Source organism: Lactuca saligna, chromosome 3, assembly GCF_052625555.1.
Source record: "Lactuca saligna cultivar CGN05327 chromosome 3, ASM5262555v1, whole genome shotgun sequence".
Classification (NCBI taxonomy): Eukaryota; Viridiplantae; Streptophyta; class Magnoliopsida; order Asterales; family Asteraceae; genus Lactuca; species Lactuca saligna.
Genome location: NC_136419.1, coordinates 184,478,327 through 184,487,968, shown reverse-complemented (window position 1 = coordinate 184,487,968; position 9,642 = coordinate 184,478,327). Strand labels below are relative to the sequence as shown.

The 9,642-nt window shown below is 36.4% G+C and overlaps 1 non-coding gene across 1 annotated transcript; it reads left to right on the top strand.

Moving 5' to 3' along the window:
• Positions 1-8,940: 8,940 nt before the first annotated feature.
• TRNAL-UAG (transfer RNA leucine (anticodon UAG)) lies at positions 8,941-9,020 on the top strand. Its single transcript has one exon. It is a non-coding gene; the product is annotated as a tRNA-Leu (tRNA).
• Positions 9,021-9,642: the final 622 nt, after the last annotated feature.

The following is a 9,642-nucleotide window of genomic DNA, read 5'->3' as shown; positions in this document are numbered from 1 at the left end:
GTTTCACGTACATAGGTCTACTATTACATAGATATATGACTATTGATGAACTTGCTTAACGTAGCTTCACGAAACTTTGAAAGACTCAATCAGGTATTTGGACCATGCTTTTATATCCCTATGCAACAATCAAACAAGAACATACAAAGGGGATCCTCTTATAGTCCTCAACCCAATTAGAAGCTTTTCTTTGCAGCAAAAAAAGTTTTCATTAAACTATTCAAAAATCCTTTAGAACCTTAATCTCGGGACTTTCCACTTCGTCACTGCATCTGCCTAGCCCGTGTCCCCATGATACCTTACTAGTTAACATGTTTCCTAAGAATTGGATTTCCTAAAGTTGCACTTTGTGTGACAACCGGCAATCTTCTGGTCAAGTCAAAGTCGAGTCAAGGTCAACAAGTCAACCTGCTCAACTCAAGTAGTGTTTATATGTTAGGGATATCTTTAAGTTACTAATGTACAACTATAAATCCGAATGCAAAGTAACACTTGGAAGTTCCAAATGTTCAAAATTTAAAACCCTAATCTAATTTAAGGAAGTAACAGCTCTATAAAATACTAATAAGTATCCTTCAGGGGTGTATAGCACTCAAAATGGGATGTAACTAAGTCTAAAGTCCTTGCTCGACGAATAAAAACATTAATAAAGGCTCCCGATAAAGTCTCTCTCAATCTCTCCCACCGTATATCTCTCTCCTAAATCTCTCCATGTATGCTAAATCTCTCCTAAATCTCTCCATGTATGTGAAATCTCTCCCAAATCTCTCCAAGTATGTGAAATCCCTCCCAAATCTCTCCAAGTATGTGAAATCTCTCCCAACTCTCTCAAAGTATGTGAAATCTCTCCCAAATCTCTCCAAGTATGTGAAATCTCTCGCAAATCTCTCAAGTATGTGAAATCTCTCCCAAATCTCTCCATGTACCTTCCTCAGTCGAAAATAACTTAAAACCGAAGGAGAAAAGCCCAAAAGGACCCTCTTGGTCCTGAACCCTCTTGGTCGATCCTGAACCTCTTGGTCAGAACCCTCTTGGTCCGGAACCCTCCTGGTCCGGAACCCTCCTGGTCCGGAACCTTCTTAGTCCAGAATGCCTTCTAAGGAGCCAAGAGAAGTCGCATCTTCAGAACCCCTTTTTTTGCTTCGGATCTCGCATGCTCCGGAAAGTTACGGTTGCTTCGGAACCTCGCTCCAGAAGACCTCGCCTCGCGCTGTTTCGGAATTGGGAGCCAGCTTCGCACATCCAAACCAGACCTCCGGATTGCGCAATCCTGACTCCGGAATCCGAGAAGAGCACTCCGGAAATTTGAAACTTAGCTTCGGAACTTCGCCTGTAACTCCGGAACTAAGTAGATCACTCCGAAAATTCAATATGGACTCCGGAATTCGCTTCTAGGCTTCGGATTTTTGCTCATTTCGGACCTTTTCTTCAGTTTTTGACATTTTGATGTCGGGAATCCCTCTAAATTCAATTTTTTAATATCCTAAACCCCTCAAACCCCTATTTTATGCCAAAATTAATTATTTTAAACATATTTATATAAAATAATATCCAAGATTTTTAAAGAGATTTTAAGAAGATAAAAGGGGGTTTGACTTTATGATGTGAGGTAAATCTCTTATTTCCCATGCAAATCTCAATAAAACACACAGTACCCATAGAAAATAAGCTTTACCCACAAACCCTCCATGCAAATGTCAAGTCACCCCCTTATCCTCCCATTTAGATATGTGAACCCTTCCTCCCCAAGTTCCACTTCGCATTTTCACTTCCAGAAAGCTCCTAACGGTGCTCTCCACTTACTCAAGCTTCAAGTCTCATCTTCTTCAAAGAAAATTTCCAGATTTCTTTTGTAAGTATTTTATCCTCTTTGAATAATAATTTTTCACATTATTCTTAGATTTCATTATATTTACACATAAAAATTGTTCTTAGAGTACTCTAAAGATTTAAGAATCTTCCAAGTTTTGGAGCTTGGAAACTTCCTCGCCTCTCTTCAAATCACACAACAAGCTAACCAAGGTGAACCTTATACCACACTTTTTTCGAAGCTTTTATTGTTTTTGGGGGAGAGTACAAGTCAACTCTTGTTCTAAATTTCTTAGATAATTGCATGTGAACGTATGTTTGGTATGTGTGTTGAGATATTACTATTTTAATATAATTTCCCATGAACATGAAAATTTCAAATCTCAAGAAGTATAAAATAATATTTTAAATCATTTCATAAGGAATACTTGTTTACAAAAGAGCCTCACAAGTTTTTGGGTGTGTCCAGCATACTCCCTTATTCCATGTCTCTATATATACATAAACAAAAAGTTGTCGAAATAGACCTTATAAGCTAACACTACTGCTAGAATCTTCAAATAGGGAACTTTATGCTATATTAATGACTTTTAGCAAACTATCAGGGGGCATTTTATGACTATTTGGAATCAATAATTTCGTTAGGAAGATGTCCAATTAGAGCCTTTATGACAGAAATATTTGTGTGTCATAAAGCTGCTGTCATAAACTCACACAAGTCAAGGTTATATACAAATCATAACTTGGCATTTTCCGACAATTGAGTCGCACTTAGTATTTTATAAAGGAAAAAGGGTTGTTTTCCGGCTTCGATAACATTGGGTCATTTTGATAAATATTCAAAGTGGATTGATTCCAACAAACGAAATAGGGAATCTTCAAATAGGGAACTTTATGCTATATTAATGACTTTTAGCAAACTATCAGGGGGCATTTTATGACTATTTGGAATCAATAATTTCGTTAGGAAGATGTCCAATTAGAGCCTTTATGACAGAAATATTTGTGTGTCATAAAGCTGCTGTCATAAACTCACACAAGTCAAGGTTATATACAAATCATAACTTGGCATTTTCCGACAATTGAGTCGCACTTAGTATTTTATAAAGGAAAAGGGTTGTTTTCCGGCTTCGATAACATTGGGTCATTTTGATAAATATTCAAAGTGGATTGATTCCAACAAACGAAATGAACGAAATGAAATATCTAGTTACGACTACAAGTATTATTATTTATTTTGTAAATAATGGTTTTCATGATTTGCTCAAATATCGGTTAGTATTCTAGTCATACAAATCTTCATAGTACGTATATTAATACAATATTGTACGCTTTAAGTCCTGTAAAAGTTATAACTAGAGTCTCCTAGAGAGAGGGTAAGAATTTGTGTATAGATCTAGACGGGGTTGACACCCTGCACCTTCGCTGTTCGCTATAGCTAGACCGGTCAGTCTAGGGTGACAAATGTCTTCAACAAAACCGACGCCTGAAGAACGTCATAACAGGCACTCCGTCACATCAGTATGGTTATAACGACTCACAAGAATATATCATAAATGTGTTTATAAAGAATTCACTTTCGGCTTACAATCAACTATGTTTTGATTACCTCAACAAAACCTTTTCCACACAAGTGTTATACTTTTATTAAGACTACTATATTTTATTTACATCAGAAAATATAGGATTTTCTGGAGGAAAACAATTTAATACGATTTGGAAACGATGATCTAAGGGACAGATGCAACTATACTCGATTAGAAACAAGACTCACAACTATTTTGATAAGAAAATATTGGATTTTCTGGATTTCTAAACTATCAACGAAGTTTTATACAAAAATGCTTATGAACTCACCAACATATTTTATGTTGACGTTTTTTCAAACGACTTGTATTCTCAGGAAACCACTAAGTAGGTTATGGATCGCGAACTCAGGATTATTTTGATGTATTTTGGGAATTGCTTGCCGATGTTTCTTTTGTGTAAAATTTGAGAACATAATCATGATGTAAAACAATGTAGGCTTGTTATATTGATGTATGTTGTTTGGATTTGCTATGTTTCATTTATATGCAATTGTTATGATACTACACAATGAAGTCATCCGCCTCCGGATGTTTCCGCCGTTCTGGTCTTGGGGTGTGACACTTTGAAACTTAAACTTTAATTTCTATATCCTTAAGTTTGCTTTGTGTGTGTGTGTGTGTGTGTGTGTGTATATATATATATATATATATATATATATATATATATATATGCCATAACACTACAAGGATCGAGCCCTATGGAGACGACACTTATCCAAACGACATATGTCGTCGGCAAAAGCCACACTATACCGACGACATGTCGTCGGTAAAACGTTTTCCAACTTTGACAATATCCCATTGACTAGAAACCCTATCCATACGACAAGTCGTCGGTATAGACTCGACGGGAAGGGGCAAAATATTGGCGGTATGTCCAATACCTATGCAGACGACATGTCGTCTATATAAGATATTAAAAAAATATTTCCGATTTATTTATATTCCTTGTTGCAGAAATTAAAGACACCGTCGTATTCGTCCACCTATGCCGATGACATGTCGTCGGTATAGGGTGTTAGAAAAAATAATTTCGATTTATTTTTAATCCGTGTCGCCGAAAAGGAAAACGATGTCGTTTCGTACTTCTATACTGACAACTTGTCGTTTGGAAAAAGTGGGATTGATCCGCGTGAAATATGTGTCCAGACGATATGTCGTCCTGAAAACTTTCTTTTTTCTATTTATTTTTTAATGACGTAAAGTGGGACGACGTCGTTTTTCCTTTACCTATTCTGACGACTTGTCGTCGGTATAGGGTTTCCCTGTAACAAAACTCGTATCAGCGTTCATTTTCCAGTCGCACCTGCACTCCTTTTTCCTCTAAACCTTCAGCGACGCAGGGTGATTTCTGGCCAGTCCGCTTCATCGTCGACCTAAAGGTAAGTTTCTTGGTCCTTGATTTCTTCTTAATTTGTCGTAGCTTGAGTTTTATTCCGATTTTGGGGGATTTTTCCGGTTGTTGGAGCCCTAAATCATAGCCTTCATCATCACTGCCGGCCGGCAACAAGCTTCACCACCGCCGGAGAAAACGATTTCCAGTTATTTTGCTATCTTCACCACCGATTTTGAGGTAATTTTTTTGTTTTTTTTCCTGTGTAACACAGTGTGTACGTGAGTGAATGAAGTTTATTATTATTTTTTCTCACACCCCGAAAACCAAAGGCGGAATACATTTCTGGGGTTGACTACCATGTTGAGTATCAAATCCAATGTACATAGTAAGTAAAGTAAAACAAGCATTACATTACATAATAACAGTTTTACAGATGTTTCAAAAGTAAAGTTTGTACAGTTGTGATACATAGTATATATAGACAAAATGTAACGGGTCTTCATGTACACCGTCTTCAAGCAAAAGGATCTTCGGGTACCTGTTCTAACGCTGACCTGAGAACACAAGCGGTTTGAAAATCAGCATAAAGATGGTGAGTTCATAAGCGGTTTTTGTTTGTGAAAATGTTTCGGTTTCCTTTCTGTTTCTGAAATGTTATGTACACCAAGAAAATCCCGAATTTTCTTAAAAGTTGGTTATTGTTTCACAAATGTAAAGTATAGTAGGTTTGTACACTGAAAACATGTTTACTCATATGAAAATGTACAGTTGGTTATCTGACTGGTTAAACTGTTCTGTTTACTTATTGTGTGTAACCAGGAAAGTCCCATACTTTCCTTATTGTATGTTACAAATTGTAAAAGATGTAATGTTATCCATTCTGTGACTCTTTCTAGTTGTGTAAGTGTTACCCAGGGAAGCCCCATGCTTTCCTGCATGTATGTATCTTATGTAAACGATGTGAAAGATGTAAAAGATGTAATCGTAATTAGGTTCCATGTTTTCCCCAGGAAGGTCCCGTACCTTCTTGAATGTTAGTTACAGTAAGTAAAAGATGTAAAAGATGTAAACGATGTAAACGATGTATAAAGTAATCCATTATTACTGTAAGTAAATCTCTGTTATCCTAATTGCGAGTTCCATAACCATACAATAGACTGAAACCTGTGGCAATAAGTAGTCCACATGTGGCAATAAGTCGTCCACATACTTATGACTTTCGTCACCCTTGAACCATTTCGGTTCGGCTGTAGCTAGCAGCCAGGTGTGGGGTAGTCAGCCCCGTATAGATCTATACACTCAAGTCACGCTCTCTAAATACCAGAGATTCTAGTTATGGGTGTAGTCCTCCACTCGCGTAATCCAGGTGGAGTGTTCTCCGAGGACGTGTCTCCAATCATACCGGAATAACAAATTTACTAGTAATAATATGAAAGTCCTCCACTCGTATAAGTGTGGAGAGTGTTACCGAGGACAAAACAATGTACAGTTATTATATTCAAATGTTTTAATGTCATGCTTTTAACTGATAAAATGTGGAAAACCATTTGTGAAATACATGTAAAAACATACTAGTTTAAAGACTTATTTCACAAATATATGTTACGTGATCTGTATGTTCGATCTGTTATCAGTTGTAGTTATCAGTTATAAAAGCATAAGAATATGAAACACATATTTGAAAACATGTTTTGAGTACAAGAATTCCCTTGTACTTTGCTTGTGTTCCCCCCCGGAAAACAGTGAAAACAGTGAAAAAGGGTAGGGGTATGAACTCACCGGACTCGGAAACGTGTCGGTTTTGAATGCTATACGTCGGTTCGGGGTTTGATTACTCGCGATGACCCTATGTAAAATGATATAATGTCCATATATATATAATTAGAGATACATTCACTAATCATATGGAACATTACACTCCAATGAGGTTAAACACCTCAAAACGAGCGTTTGGAGTGACCCGGGTGACATCTTCGGACTTGTAATGGCACTAGGGACTTGGGACTTGAGTTTACTCTCCATAAGTAAACATTTAAATGAGTTTACAACATTGGAACACCCACATACATGAGTTTACGGCCGTAAACTCATGTGGGTGAGGTTTTGGTGTTTTAAGGGCTCAAATGGACTTAGGGATTGCTAGAATGGATTATTTAAATTGTCTTGGAACACTTGGACTGAATTTAAATCATCAAAATGATTATTTTATGGGAGTTTACGGCCCAGTATAGGCTCCTGGCCGTAAACTCCTTAATCTTCATGAAATGGGTGACAAATGTTGTTAAAACAAATCACATGTGATTCATAAGATTATTCCAAGACCTAGTATGATTTTTATGTGACATTTGAGGGGTGTTATGGAGTTTACGGCCCATGAGACCCTCCTCATGGCCGTAAACTCTAATGTAGGGTCATACAAAGTGTTTCAAGGTCTAAAACTTGCATAGAAGGGCTTCTAAAATTCATCTAAAGGCTTTAGGGGTGTTTAGTTTGCATTCTAACACCAAAAGTTTTGGAGTTTACGGCCCAAGAACAACCCTTGGCCGTAAACTCTTATAAATCCCACAAAAGATGTGTTTTAGGCCCTTAAAGTATTTTTGGTTGGTCCCTTGATTTATTCCAAGGCTTTTGGTGGTGTTGGATGGCTTTCTAACACCTTAGAATTGGATTTATGTCACATTTTGGGGAGTTTACGGCCCAAGCACTATCCTTGGCCGTAAACTCACATAAGTCCCACAAAATTCATGTTTCAAGTGTCCAATTGCTTAAACCAAGGTCCTATAATTCATATCTAAGCCATAGAAGTGATTTGGAAGGGTTTTAGGGCATGAAAAACCCCTTTTACTTGAGTTTACGGCCTAAGCTTATGCCTTGGCCGTAAACTCCTTTAAATGGCTCAAAATCATAGTTTTAAATGTTCTAAGTCCATATCTTGAAGTCCCATAGCCATATCTAAAGTCCAATTGAGTTTAGGAAGGAGTTTAAGGGCTTAAAACCCCATTAAATGGAGTTTACGGCCCAAGCTTGCTCCTTGGCCGTAAACTCAAGTTCTTGGTCCTAAAACTCAATTAATTCGTCAAATTGAAGGCTAAAGGTGTTGAATAACATGTTAGGGAGGTTACCTTAAAGATTTGAAGCCTTAAACTTGTGATTTGGACCTTAATTCTAGCTTGAGGAGAGAGGTTGTAAGAGTTTAGTGAGAAATTGGCCAAAGGCTTCAAATGAAGTCCTAAACACGTTTATATAGTGTTAAAATTTTGGACACGGTTGAATTCTACCCGATACCGGCGTTAGACGGAGTTTTTGGTCGTACCCGATTGAGTTACCGTAACCCGATACGGTAAATTCTAGAATTATTCCGATCATTAAAGCTGGCTGTTAAAATGATTTCTAAATGTATTAAGACACCCATTAAGTCATTTTAAATGTGCACTAGATAATGACTTAATTAAACAGAAGATCGGAAATCGAAATCGGAACGACGATCGGTTGCGCGAATTGTACTATGAAAGAGTTACGATAAAATGATACGGAAATTTCGGGTTGTTACATTTTTTTCCTTTCAATACACCATGATATATAATTTTTCTCATATTTTGTTTGGTTGATTGCTTTTATACACCATGAAGGATCACTCGTTTTTTCTTTCGTGTCCCGAAGACATTTTTGACTTATAGCGACGGAGCTATGCCGACAACTTTGTACCGATGAAATTTCGTCTGTATACCCTTTACCGACGACATGTCGTTGGTACAGAGTCCAGAATTGTCGTCTGCATAGGGCTCGATCCTTGTAGTGTAAGCATTTGATTTAGACACATATACTTTTATTTGCATAAGGTATTTACTAGAGCTGAGAGCAAATTTGATTGAGACTGATCCAAACAGACCAAGTTAGAATAAATGTCTGATATAAGCTTGTAATTTACATGGTGATGTTGCTTTAAGTTAATGAGTTAGGACCTCCGTAGTTGCTAATATTTAACTTCTAAGTAAAAATAAAAGATTGCATTTTGTAAGGTGGATTTTATTTATTTTAATCGATAGTATTTAGTAAAATCATAGGCGTTCATATGATCTGTTTTGTTTTTAGAGTCATAATTTGCGTACAACAGCTCTTTTAGTTCAATTTGCATGCTGTGGCTTCAAAGTTTATTGTATTTTATTATAGGATCATTAAGTCTTAATCAAAATAAACTTTCAACCAGACAGTTTGGCCGAGTGGTCTAAGGCGCCAGATTTAGGCTCTGGTCCGAAAGGGCGTGGGTTCAAATCCCACAGCTGTCAAATTTTTTATGCTAAACTTGTGTTTTTAGTGTTGTAGGATACTTTTGTGTTTTTAGTGTTGTAGGATACTTCTTTTACTTTGTCAAACTTTTTATGCTAAACTTGTGTTTAGTTGTAGGATACTTCTTTTACTTTAGTATTTGTTTACTTGTTCAAAAGATAGTCATTTATATTTGCTCACAATTAGTTGTTGTATATCAGTATATGTTGATTTGGAACATCAAACAAAATACATAAAATAAATTTATATATTTTGTATTCGAGGTAGAATTACTAATCACACCAAAACAGTATAATACATACAAATAATAGAGAATGAAATTTGCATTCTAAAATCATTGTGTAATAAATAACAATTCTAACTCGCGAACCATCAGTCTCAAATTTGAAGCGGGGGGAGATGCAATGTATATATAGACTTTGTGTAACAAGCTACTAAGAGTATACATAAAAGCATATCATTTTAAGTTATATTTAAGTGAGATTCACACTCTAACATGTTTGATTTATGATGTTATATCTTCATGACAAAAAAATATGTTTTGGAGTATTAATGTAGTTAAAAGATTATAACAAATGGATGTCACATACGACTTTTGCTATGCTATATTTTTGTTTCTCA